Source organism: Mytilus trossulus, chromosome 5 (genome assembly GCF_036588685.1).
Source record: "Mytilus trossulus isolate FHL-02 chromosome 5, PNRI_Mtr1.1.1.hap1, whole genome shotgun sequence".
NCBI classification, from domain to species: Eukaryota; Metazoa; Mollusca; class Bivalvia; order Mytilida; family Mytilidae; genus Mytilus; species Mytilus trossulus.
This window is the reverse complement of record NC_086377.1, coordinates 68,298,118-68,312,345: the sequence shown is the minus strand read 5'-3', so window position 1 is coordinate 68,312,345 and position 14,228 is coordinate 68,298,118. Positions and strand designations below refer to the sequence as shown.

At 32.3% G+C, this 14,228-nt stretch overlaps 1 protein-coding gene and 1 long non-coding RNA gene across 2 annotated transcripts in view; one reads left to right on the top strand and one right to left on the bottom strand.

Moving 5' to 3' along the window:
- The window catches only part of LOC134718240 (uncharacterized), a 53,106-nt gene that overhangs the window by 680 nt on the left and 38,198 nt on the right, over window positions 1–14,228 (top strand). The window lies entirely within an intron of this gene.
- Window positions 4,325–8,921, bottom strand: LOC134719119 (uncharacterized). The gene is made up of 3 exons (XR_010107512.1): window positions 8,874–8,921; window positions 7,687–7,804; window positions 4,325–5,026 (listed from the first exon to the last, which is right to left on the bottom strand). It is a non-coding gene; the product is annotated as an uncharacterized LOC134719119 (long non-coding RNA).

The following is a 14,228-nucleotide window of genomic DNA, read 5'->3' as shown; positions in this document are numbered from 1 at the left end:
AATATTCTGATTATATGAAAATTATTTTTGGCATTTTTATACAAAAATAAGAATAATGTTTTATATGATTAAAATCTGAATGGATTAAAGAAAGAGTATTAAATATAAAGTTTAGTATATACTCATTTGATAAGAATTGTTTTATGAGCTGTATTTGGCAACACTTTTAGGAATTTTGGATCTCAATTGTTTTTTTACTTTTTTGGATTCGAGCGTCACTGATTCTGGCGTACATATAAAATTTAGACCTCGTATCTATGATAAGTTTATTTGTATGAAACAGTACCTTTATCTATATTTTTTCTTCTTAAAGAAATGTATATAGACTATGAGTATGAATTACCTGACAATTGCTTACTCTAACATGTGCCACTCCCTTACTAGTGTGTTAAGTTTGGAATAATAGTCTGTGTTCATTCTCTTTTTATATCGTTAATTTTCGGTTTCGGTGCCGCAAAAGTTGAGCAATATTGCTTAAAAAATTTACTGAAAAAATCTTTTCCCTATATGCCAAAAAATCACGCATTATAATTTTAATGATTGCTAAGAATTGCTGTTTAAGAACGTTTTTAAAGAATTGGAAAATTGTATATGATTTAGTCAAAGTAAGGACCAATTTTGGCCTCAAATTTTAGTTTCATCTGACGAAAGATTTTGACCACTTTTTAAACACTTAAAAGTGTCTATTTCAAATGTTTCGATTAATTTATAGGAAAGATTTAAACTTATTTCGTCATTAAAAACGATCCGATTCCAGCTCAAATATGGAAAATCTACCAAATATGGGGGAAAATGTCACTTTTCAGATGGTTTTTGTCCAAAACGAAATTGGCCGCATCCGTGTTCATCCTCAACCTTTATATATGTTATGTATCATCATCAAATACTACTTCCATTTCAATATTTTGGATGAACACGAATGCGGCCACTTTCGTTTCACACGGAAACCGTCTAAAATTTAAGTAAAATGCTGAAATTGTTACGATTTCAGTAATTTAGCATGACTTTATGGTGCTAGTACCCAATATATGTGCATTGTATTTTCAAAAACAGCCCATATTTATGTAGAAGAACCATTTTACTATCCAATAAATAACTAAAAGTTTACATTTTAACAATTTTGTAAAACTGCCATATTTTGGGGCCAAAAAAAAGGGTCTTACCGCACCTACCCCTTTGCATTGAGGATAGATAGATTTTTCAGTAGTCTAGTGGCCAATAGTTAACGTCTTTTCAGAACACACATTAAAGAATTCAACCACACATTGCTATACCAGTATAACAGAGAACATTATCACCTTTCGAGTCAAATACAGTTGGCTTTATACCTCGCTTTTACAGTCAATCTTGCATCCATCATTTTTGATGTTAGTTTTAACTATAATTTACATAAAATGTATCAGTAGATTTGTTAAGCATTGACAATTCAATGTAGAGGTTGTGATTGATTGAGGGTACATTAGACTGGTCTGTGTAGGTAGGATGGACATTGTAACATTTACGTATTTGTTTCAGTCTTCCGACTAACATCAGCCGCTCTATCGTAAGAAAACAACGAAACGATAACAAGGATTTTATAAGATTCTCAAATATGGCTTCATATAGTAGGGGTTGGTTTGGTGGGAAATAATTTTTAATGATTACATGGATAGAATCAGAGGATTCCATACTATTCACGCATTTATAATACAACCAGCCATCATAGTGTTAAACCTTTATAAAGTACAAGTACACATATTTAACTAAAAATTTAAGTAAAGTTTGAAATATATTTTTCTAAAATATCCTGAAATTATTTAAAATATTTCATAGAAAATAGGAACTTCTTCTTTTAATTTAGACCAACTATTAAAGTATTACAAATTACTATGTACCGATTTTAATCTTTGCCCTAGGTATAAAAAAATTATCAGTTAAATTTTATCAGTTATTTCGTATTATTAACACCTTTCCCGGTGGCAACATCGACTAATTGGTTTTGATTCTCCATTTTTCTCTCTTTTATGCTGTCCTTTATATGTTATCAATTCAAATTCAAATATCTTGATTCTTAATCAATGGGCCCATAAACATATACATCAAAACAACTCAAGAAGTTCTTACAATATCACCACAAACAAGAAGTTCTTACAATATCACCACAAACAAGAAGTTCTTACAATATCACCACAAACAAGAAGTTCTTACAATATCACCACAAACAAGAAGTTTTTACAATATCACCACAAACAAGAAGTTCTTACAATATCACCACAAACAAGAAGTTCTTACAATATCACCACAAACAAGAAGTTCTTACAATATCACCACAAACAAGAAGTTTTTACAATATCACCACAAACAAGAAGTTCTTACAATATCACCACAAACAAGAAGTTCTTACAATATCACCACAAACAAGAAGTTCTTACAATATCACCACAAACAACACATGCATACTGAGTGATTGTTAATAATTAAATAGGATTTAGAACAAATATGGAAATATGCGGTGCTTTGCTTTTGTGCCAATTGGCATTTCATTTGCGCCAAAAAAATCTTTCATTTGCGCCACAAACTATATTTCATTTGCGCCAATAATTAAACCTTTCATTTGCGCCAATATTACAGGTAAATACGCATGATACAGATTAATACAGGTATTGAATTTTTTTTTTTTTTAAAAACCACGCTTTTGATAATGTTCTTGTTAGTCGAAACATGTTCCTCAGAAATAAGTTATCATAAAACCATAAGTAAACTTTTCAATAAGTTTTTGAGATTATACTTTCTGCTGGTTTACCCAATGGTTGCGATTGTTTAAAGTTTTGATAATTGTTTTGTGTTCCATATCAGTTGTTATTCTGTCTTTACACGTACAAGTTATTCTTCCTCTGCAGGTTTTTTTGGGACACCTAAATGACTTCTGACTTTTTTTTTAGAACATCTGAATTGACAATGTCCATATTGATACATGGACATCTAAAATGTGAACACTATTTAGATCTAAACCTAAGTGACTTTCAGTTTTGTATTTTGAAATGAGTATGACTGAACTGAATCAATTATCCAGGGGTAATACTCTGAGACTACTATTATTGTATTCTCAGTAATACTGTCTAACAAACTTTATTATTCATGATAGAGCGATGATTATTTCTTTCCAGTTATATATAACCTGTATTACCTGTAAAATGGCGCAAATGAAGTAGTTAATTTTTGGCGCAAATGAAATATAACCTTGTGGTGCAAATGAAAGATTGAATTTTTCAAAATTGGCGCAAATGCAATGCGCCCGGAAATATGATCATAAAAATATGTTAATGATTACACTGGTAAAAATGCCACACATGTGAACATGCGTGACACATGCGTTTCACATGTGTGTCACACGCATGTGAAAGAGACGTTTCATGCCACGCATGTGACACATGTGTGAAAAACGAATGTGATACGCATGATATACACATGTGATCATGTGTTTCACGTGTGAATCACATGTGTAGGAAAAAACACCTGTGACACATGCGTGATTTCTGCATTCAAAAGGCATGGTGCCTGTACTAAAAAAAAATCAAAATGTGTGATACGCATGATATACACATGTGATCATGCGTTTCACATGTGAATCATATGTGTACAAGAAATACACCTGTGATACATGCGTGATTTCTGCATGTAAAAGGCATTGTGTCTGTATTAAATATTTTTCAAAATGTCCTCCTATTTGTCTAATTATCATGGTTGTTGATATGTTTGTTAGTTCTCAGGTGCAGCAAAAGTGATTAGTATACATATAGTTAATATTATTGAAGTTTCATATTTATCCTGTTCTACCTATTGTGAATGCTTCATGAAGAAACATTTTATAAAAATCATCAGACTGCAATACAATTTGAACCTGATCTGTAACTTGTTAAACCAAAACTTAAATCAATATATAAGCTGAAGCATGACAAAAAAAAAACAAGAAAATGTGCGACAGTGTCACTATATAATATAGTACACTGATATTCTGCTCACACTTTTCATGTTCAGTATAGCACAAAGTCGGGGTCAAAACCTGAACTAGAAGCCTTTATATCACTTATTTGTGTCAATTAAGTTGATTGGGCTTCAACGGCATCGCTAACTACATATACTGTGACCAACAACTTTAACCAAAATCCTTAAGTTAAAATAAGATGGAGGAATGGACAGACAGACACACGCACCAAAAACACATACTACTCCTTGACTAACCTATTATTAATTGTCTTACTTGCAAAAGATGCCTATTTTTGTTTAAAAAGTTTTGAAGAAAAAAAGTAGTTTACTCAAACCCATATTCATGTGCCTGTTTCAAGCCAGGGTTTCCGTAGTTGTCTAAAGTCTCATCCTTACTAAACATATTTCAAAAATTTGGTGTTAATAGCAGTGCTTTGATTGGTAGACTCTGGTCAATTAAGTAGATCATGAAATTGTTAAGACACCTGTTTATTGTTGAGGACTGTATGTTAGCACCTTAATGCCTTTTATGTGCTTTTGTTGTTGTGTTGCTGTCTGATTGATTTATACCTCATATCACATTATATTGATAAATTGCAGTTATTTTCAACCATTTCCTTCTTATTTCAAAACAATTTGTTTACAAACAATAAGCATATACCATTAGAAGATTTCAAAGTTTGGCTGCATAATAAGCTAAAAATTCTTGTAATTTCAAATATTTATATAAAATTCAGTTTAAAACATGTGTTATTCATTTTAGACTATAATTGTCATTTGACACAATAATTTGAATTTGAATTGTATTATAATCTGAAAGTACTTGTGGTTGAAAAAATATACACAATATTTAATTCCATGTGTTTTAAATTTCTTGAATACATCATTCCCATATCATGACCACGTGTAAGAGTTCTATCCTGTATGGAATTGCTGTAATTGCTATTTGTATCCAAGGCTTCCTTCATACATTAGCACTTATCCTAGGATTCTAAGATGTTGCTTGAATGATAAAATCCTGTAATACATTATCAGCCATCAGACTCTTGGAATACAGTTGCTGTAATTAAAAAAAAACACTATATAACATCAAATATTGGCTTACCAATCAAGCAAAAATGATAACATAAATTAAATAAGTAATGATTTACCAAGCTTACATATATGTATTTAAATATCGTGTGAACAACTGTAGTGGAGAAATAATAGTTTTCTTTTTGCTATTTATCATGGTTGGTTTTTTTTGCTTTATATTGTCTTTTAAGTAAATCAGGCTGTAAGTTTTCTCTTTGGAATTGTTTTACATCTGTCATTCTATGATCTTTTATAGCTTGCTAAATTCTGTATTGGTTTTGCTTATTGTTGAAAGCTGTACATACATGTAAAGTGGTCTATAGTTGCTAACATTCAGTCATTTAGACTCTGATGGATAGTTGTCTCATTGGCAATAATACTACATATTATTTTTTACTTTAATAAATGAATAATTAATAATGAAAACTAACTCTTTTCATGCATGTGTACTACACATTACCTGTATATATAATATATATGGCATTTGGACCTTAAAGTAGACCAATTCAAAAACAGGGACCAAATTCCCCCAAAAAATAATACACGGTTTGAATCAGCATATTTAATAGAGAACTCTATGAATTCAAGAACAAAACCCCATTGAAATTGGTAAAAAATTGGTAAAAAAAATAGAGGCTCTTAAGAGCCTGTGTTGCTCACCTTGGTTTTTGTGATCAACAAGGAAACCTCTTGTAAGATTTGCTTTAAATGCTTTGGTTTCAGAGTTATAAGCCAAAATCTACATTTTACCCTTATGTTCTATTTTTAGCCATGGTGGCCATCTTTGTTGGTTGGCGGGGTCACCGCACACAATTTTTAAACTAGATACCCTTATTATGATTTTGGCTAAGTTTTGTTGAATTTGGTTCAGTAGTTTCAGAGGAGAAGATTTTTGTAAAAGATAACAAACATTTATGAAAAATTGGTAAAAAAATGACTATTAAGGGCAATATCTCCTTAAGGGGTCAACTGACCATTTTGATCATGTTGACTTATTTGTAGATCTTACTTTGCTGAACATAATTGCTGTTTAAAGTTTATCTCTATCTATAACAAATTTCAAGATAATAACCGAACACAGACAAAGTTTCCCTTAAAATTACCAATTCAGGGGCAGCAACCCAACAACCCATTGTCTGATTTATCTGAAAATTTCAGGGCAGAGAGATCTTGACCTAATAAACAATTTAACCCCCATGTCAGATTTGCTCTAAATGCTTTGAGTTCAGAGTTATTAGCCAAAATATATATTTTACCCCTATGTTTTATTTTTAGCCATGGTGGCCATCTTGATTATTTTGGCGGGTGACGGGACACAATTTTTAGACTAGATACCCCAATGATGATTGTGGCCAAGTTGGGTTAAATTTGGCCCAGTAGTTTCAGAGAAGATTTTTGTAAAATTTTACGGACGACGGACGCAAAGTGATGAGAAAAGCTCACTTAAGACAGGCACGGATCCATACGGCATAGGGAGGTTCCCTTTATTTTTAGACGATCAATGCATTTGAATGGAGACATGTAATTGGAACACCCCCCCCACACTTTTTTTTAAATGACTGGATCAGCCCCTGTTTAAGGTTCATGTGGACCCTATGGCTAAAATGGCCGTATTTTCACCTCAAAATTTTATCTAGGACATGCTATGCCTGATTTTTTTTTACAGATGCCCAGGTTTGTCTGTAAATTTTGAGGTGAAAATACGGCCATTTTAGCCATTGGGTCCACATGAACCTTAAGGGCCAGGTGAGCTAAAAAGCAATTTATACAAAGTATTAGAAAAGTATTGTTGTGGCCCCTTTTTCATAAATAGTTTGTGCCATAACCCCCAAAATCAATCCCAACCTTCCTTTTTTGGTATGGAACCTTGTGGTACAATTTCAGAAAGATCCATACACTTACACACAAGTAATTGTCTGGAACCTAGGAAAAATACTTATTTTGACCCCTTTTGGGCTCCTTGTTCCTAAACTGTTGGGACCATAACCCCAACATCAATCCCAATCTTCCTTTTGTGGTTTCAAACCTTGTGTTTATATTTCATAGATATCCATTCATTTAAACTAAGGTTACTGTCTGGAAACTAAGTGTCTTCGGACGATGCTTACAAAGATGACAAAGAACACCAAATTTTTAAGGCGGTCATATAAAAATGGAATGTCTATAGCGCTATAGATGCATTCTGTTAACATCTAGCTACAAAATTTGTCATTTATCTTCCATAGGGGTATAACTCAAAACTCCAAATGCTCTGCAAATTGTTTATTTCCACTACTTTTTTGATTATCTCTGCTGCGGAAGTTCATTATGGTTGAAATTTGGTATGAATGTTTGTAAACTTTACAAATGAATATCAAAGTGCACAGAAACCTCTTGGTATTGTATGCAGGGACATATATTTTTAAGGAGTTTTAACTATAAGAAAAAGTACAGGGTTCCAATGTCCCCTGCATGGCAGTGATGGCACATAGTTTGTTTATTCAAAGTATATTAAAGCAATAACCTAAAAAAAAACATGTTTTGTTCTTAAAACCTAGGAACTACCACAATGGATTTCCCTTTTTTGAAATTGCCTTGGAATTCAGTATTTTTGTATTAAAATTTAAATACTGTATTTTTGCATTAAATACCTCAACAAATACATACCAGTTACATATACTGTAGCTATAGGATCTCCTCTATATCTAATCCTGTTGCCAATTTCATTTAAACATATAATGTATATATATAGCTTCCCCTTCCACTGACATCTGAGGAGCTAATACTGAAAATTTAAATTCCTGTGATTATCATATAAAACCTGAACCTGATGCACTATCTTCCAATAAAAATAAATTGACAATAAAGTTCTCCTTTGGTTAAGAGAAAGAAAACAAGTGATTTTTTTATATATTATAACCAATATATACTGAACATGGTAATTTAAATATTGCTCGTTTTGACAGGATCTTTAATAATACTTTTACAGCTGACTCTATAGTATGGTTTTGTTCACTGTTGAGACCCTAAAATTTATAGCACAATCTCTTTTCATTAATTCAGCTTATTTTTAAAATATTAAAAAATTTCAATCTGCGACAATAATTTATAAACTTTATTTATTTAATATATAAGGTAAATTGATCAACACTAAGAAGCAATATTAAAAAAAACCCTGTCATTGTCATTTTAACTCCAATGACAATCAATGTACAGTGATGTATATGTGCAGGACTCAAAACTAAGTACATGTATCACATATCAAAACTCAGCTTAAAACATGAAGGCATATAGAAAACAAGAATGTGTCCCTAATACACGGATGCCCCATCCGCATTATCATTTTTTTATGTTAAGTGGACCGTGAAAATATGGTAAAACTCTAATTTGGCATTTAAATTAGAAAGATTATATCATAGGGAACATGTGTACTAAGTTTCAAGTTCTTGGACTTCAACTTCATCAAAACCTACCTTGACCAAAAACTTTGACATGACGGACGGACAGACAGACGAACAAACAAACGCACAGACTAAAAAACATAATGCCCATAAAAAGTCAGTATAACTGATTTTCAACCCTTAATTTAAGCAAAAATATACATTGGGTAGGCCAGTCTACCTAGGTAGGCTTGTAATGTTATTGCAGATGCTATGATTATTTGAACTTCTGACATCTCAAGTGTGATTGTATGGGGCAGTAGGAGGGGATTAGGGTAAGGGTGCATTGAAGCATACTTGACATTAAAAAGATAGAAAAATAAGCAACAGTGTACATGTACAATTATACTTAAAACATAAGTTACCAGTACATCAAATTATCAAAATTAACTGCAATTCTACAGATGAACATACTTTGATATCTGTTCTTTTTTCAGGACATTCACACCTACATGTATAGTATTCAGTGTTCCAGCTTGAATCTCAGGGCAGAAGGGTGCTACTTGTCTGAAAGGGCACTTTAGCGCTATAACTCAAATTGTAAGGGCACTGTTTGGCAGTGTATTAATAACCTTAAATACATGTATATATTGCTAGGCTCAGCTGCAGAATATTACTTGTATTTTAACCTTATTCAGAAATTAATGTGTTCCAAGTGTTGGTTCCAGTAAGATTTTTTTTTTTATCAAATTATCATACCATGACACAAAGCATATCATTTTAATTGAAGTTAATTTATGCAAACTGTGCATTTTGATCATGAAAAAAGTCCTTAGAAAAATCTTTTTTTTTTAATTTTATAATTTATATAACTTAATTATACAAGTCTATAAAAATAAACAAGTAGTTCTGAAAGATGGAGCTAAACAAAATTGAATTTGTTATGTAATTAAATTATCTACATTAAAATTACTTTTTTAGACATATAGTATTTGTGTTATTGAAAGTTACCTAACTTGTAATCATTTAAATTGTTACAAAAAAGTATAAAGAAGTGCACACCAAAGTGCTCCTAAGTAGGGAGTTTTATAAATATAACAGGTGATACAAGAGATGATTATATTATAATGATGCAATAATCCATTGCATATATTACAGTAGATATAAACTCCATTATGGTTAAAAAATAAAAGCATTTGTTAAGTGCTCCTATGTAAGGAGGATTATAATACAAGAAATAAAACAGGAAGTGGTGCAATCTTGTTATGTTCAAATACAAATTTCTTTGGTTCTTCTTTCAATTTCATACTCGTGGTTATAAAACAAAACGTTTTTACCAATCTACCAATTTAGTCAAAACTTAGTATGCCTTTTAAATTGTTTTAAACTTTTATATTTAAAAATATATTTTGTATGTGTACATATGCTATGATACGTAAACATTACAAATGGCTATAAACCATGTGGGCATTTTCATTCTGTATTAAATATCTAGTATTTGTTCAATTATTTTTAATCCACTAATTAGCAGTGAACAATCATTAGCAGAGGTGATAAAACTGCCAAAGGCATTAGGTATTTAACTTAATCCTATTGTCAGTTAATTAGTGTTACACAATCAGGTAACAATTTTACCGGAAATGCCAGAAGGCATGAAATTTGTAAAATATATCTTTTTAAAAGGCAGAGGGGGGTATTCTTTGGCTTTGGAGGGCAGAAGGGCGGGGGTAAGGGCACCAAGGGCGGGGCGCCCTTCTATTTAGGGCAGGCGGGAACACTGTATAATAGTACATGTTCACCAGTGGTTTTAATACTGTACTTTCCATTCTTTTGCCAAGTTTTGGTAACAAGCTTAAATTGTAAATCTAAATTATTTAATCAAGAAGTCCAGACAAAAACTAGATGTGCATTGTAGTATGAACATGTTGAACTGATGCTCACTAATTTATACCTTTACTATATATACTTTTTCTTTTGAGTGAATGCAAACAACATGTAAGCAAACAACAGAAAGAAGATCAACAGGTGAACAGCATCTTACATGTAGCTAAAAAATACATTTACAGTATGAACTTTCTGATTTTAATTGATATATTTTGCTGTATAGAGTTAAAAAATCATTTCAGGCATTAATTACCGTCAGATGTTTATTAGATCTTGTTTTGCTGTTAAAATACACCATTTTCATATACATACATGATATAGGAAAGATTAAAGTCATGTTCAAACGTAGCACGTTGTCATTTCTGTTATAATCCATATACAATGTATCATGTATATCCGGCATTTAACAAAAGAACAACCTTTCATGTATCTTGCAGCATGCCAATAGATTTTCTGTCAAAAAGCACGTTTTGTGTGTGTTTTTGTTAGTCAATAGATGTCTTTCTTCTTTGTATACATGGTATAGATCTGATGAGTTAATCCCTTTTCACATCATGTACAAGGACTGAGGTTATGTATGTGCCTATTTCAAGTCATGAGCCTGTAATTCAGTGGTTGTCGTTTGTTTATGTGTTAACGTTACATATTTGTTTTTCGTTCATATTTTTTATATAAATAAGGCCGTTACTTTTCTCATTTGAATTGTTTTACAGTTTTATTTCAGGGCCTGTTATAGCTGACTATGTGGTATAGGCTTTGCTCATTGTTGAAGGCTGTACGGTGATCTATAGTAACTATGGTTAATTTCTGTGTCATTTTGGTCTCTTGTGGACCATCGTCTCATTGGCAATCATACCACATCTTCTTTTATATATATATATATAGGTGGGTTTATTTTGGCACCACAAACTGCTAACTATATAGTCCAGCCCCCAATCACATCCTGCATATATTAGTATGTGCCTGTCCCATGTCAGGAGTCTGTAATTCAGTGGTGCAGGTTTTCCTTTAATTTGTTGTTAAGTCTGTTAGTATTCTTGTTTGAATCGTTTTACACATTTTTTATTTTCATTTAATAGGGTCTTTTATATAGCTGATTTCTGTAAATTCAGAAATTATTGCAAGGTTTTTATTATTGCTAAAATGCGACAGAGTTGTAAACACAATAATTTAAACTCACATTTAAAAATATTTTATATGAATTTAACAGGATTTTTCTCAAAATCGAAAAAATTAAAATCGCATTTAAAACAAATTAGCAATAATAAATGCATACATTAATTTCAGAATTTACAGTATATGGTATAATGTATGGGCTTTGCTCATTGTTAAAGGATGTATGGTGACATAAATAGTTGGTAACAAATTGATGTAATTTGATCTCTGTTTTTTTTCATTAGTGTAAGGCCATGGATAATTAATTGTTGGTTTCCCCTAACATGAGAATTTTTTGTAAACCCGGCAGGCAGCTTTTTTTGTGACCATGCATACTTTTAGGAGATAACTGTATTGTATTTTAAGCTCCGACGGCATCAATTGTGGATTTGATGGTCCCAAATTAAGTTTACTGGCGACGGGTTAGTTAATTAATGTTTTCTCCAATAAATGCAAACATTAAATAATACATGTAGTAAATAAGTGATTCTAATGCAATTTTATCCTACAATTGGCTAAAGTTTATATAATTACCGTCAATTCCACAGCTAACCAGCATGACCAGGGATAACTAATGAGGGATCTGAATTTTGAATTGATTGGATTACTACATGTTGTCATTAATAGAACAACACCATCTTAAATTCTCCGTTTTACAGTTATTTTATTTGAATTGGTATCAAAGAGGTTCCAATTTGAACGTTTTCATTTCTATGAAGATTCAAGTCACATAATGACATTTAGCCATGACTTACAAAATGTAAGTTCTTTGCGCAAAATTCATTCATGAAGTTTTGGGAATTTTTTTGTACTAGTATGTCAAATTTATACATTTTTTCAAGCTCTAACATCATGAACATACTATTTCTTTTTGTTATGCATTAGAATCGGAATAACAGTACAGTAGTTGAAGATTTGCCACCGTCCATTGTTGATTTGATGGCCGAAAATGCAGTTTTACTGACGACAATTATTTTTTTTTAACCTGGGCCACACTGTCAGACTTAAAAATATTTTTACCTAGAGGGGGGGGAGGGGGATCCCTTTTTTTGGCTGATCAATGCATTTGAATGGGGACATATAGTTGGAACCCTCAGGCCCCCTTTGTCCTGGGTTGGGAACTCCTCTTTTTAAATGGCTGGATCCGCCCCCATGATTTTATCCCATTACTGGATATCACACAAGTCCCTGTAAAATTTTAACGTCACAATACAAAATATATGATGCCACATGTACAATGGAAAAGTGTATGTTGTATGCGTCAAAATTTCAAGCGACCGGGTCAGCCGGGATTAGCAATAAGATGTATAACCACTTGATTTTCAAGGGTTTGGGTAGTCCAAATATGACGTCTTGAAAGGCTATTATAATTTTTTTCTTTGACGCCTTACATCGTCGATGTAAGGTGTCAAAGAAAAACATTATAATAGCCTTTCAAGACGTCATAATTATTTGGACTAGGATTTGGTAGTCCAAATAATTATGACGTCTTGAAGGCTATTATAATTTTTTTCTTTGACGCCTTACATCGACAAGCGATAAGATGTATAACCACTTGATTTTCAAGGGTTTGGGTAGTCCAAATAATTATGACGTCTTGAAAGGCTATTATAATTTTTTTCTTTGACGCCTTACATCAACATTATAATAGCCTTTCAAGACATCATAATTATTTGGACTAGGGTTTGGGTAGTTATTTATAGCTATTTGGACTAGGTTTTTTGGGGGGAAAAAGGGGGGAGGGCTGGCTAGGATGAAAATGTTATCCTGCATTGTCCATTGTTTTCAAACATGTCAAAGTAACCCTTTTTTTATCCTGGCTTTTATATTCAATTTCAATCAAACCCCCACCACCCACTGAATTGTATCCAATTCAATACAAATGGTGGCATAGACTATAAGCTCCCTCAACATGAGTTCGGCGATTTAAAAAAAAAAAGAAGGTTCTGTTGTTAAAAAAGTGGGGCGTTTTACCAGTGGGGCGAGTTGACTTGCCTACGTTTTAAAACTTTTTGTAAATTTTTGACTGATTTTCTGGTTTACATGCATGACATGAACACAGTGACCCCTATGTTTTTCATGAAGGTATAATACTATCATCTTCCTAAATAATGTGCATGATTATGATGGGGGTCTATGATATTTACCTTTCATAATATTTTGACATTTGGCCATTACGCTTTCCCATGGTCATTGATGGTCCAAGTACTCAAACAATACACTGCCTACACTTTCTAAAATGTATGTTTCGTTCCCCGATTTCTTCCAGTTAATCGACAATGCAACCCATTTCAATATATCTGTTTACAATAGCTTTGTGAACCATGTTTCAATCTTTGTATCATCCTTTCAAACAGTAAAATCAGCAGACGAGCGTCCTTTTGCGTCATAGTATAAAAAACGGTCACGGTGAAAGATTTCCCGGTTTCCGTATTCGACGCGCATTTACGTCTAAGTAAGTTAGATATGTCCTATTTTCGGTGCAAAATATAGTTAGCATGCATTTTGTGTCCGGGGATACATGGACACGTATGTATGTAACTATATAAACAGATAAATAATCAATGTCTATTATAGTGGTTACAGAAGCCCAGTGTTATATAAAACGTGTGATTTAGACGGACACAGCTGGACACAAGGTTACTACAGAAGCCCAAGTGTTATATAAAACTTGTGATTTAGGCGGACACAGCTGGACACACGGTTACTTCTATATAAAACATAAAAATACTACCGACTACAGGCGGACACAACGCAATTTCTATATAAAACTTTTAAAATATGCTGGCT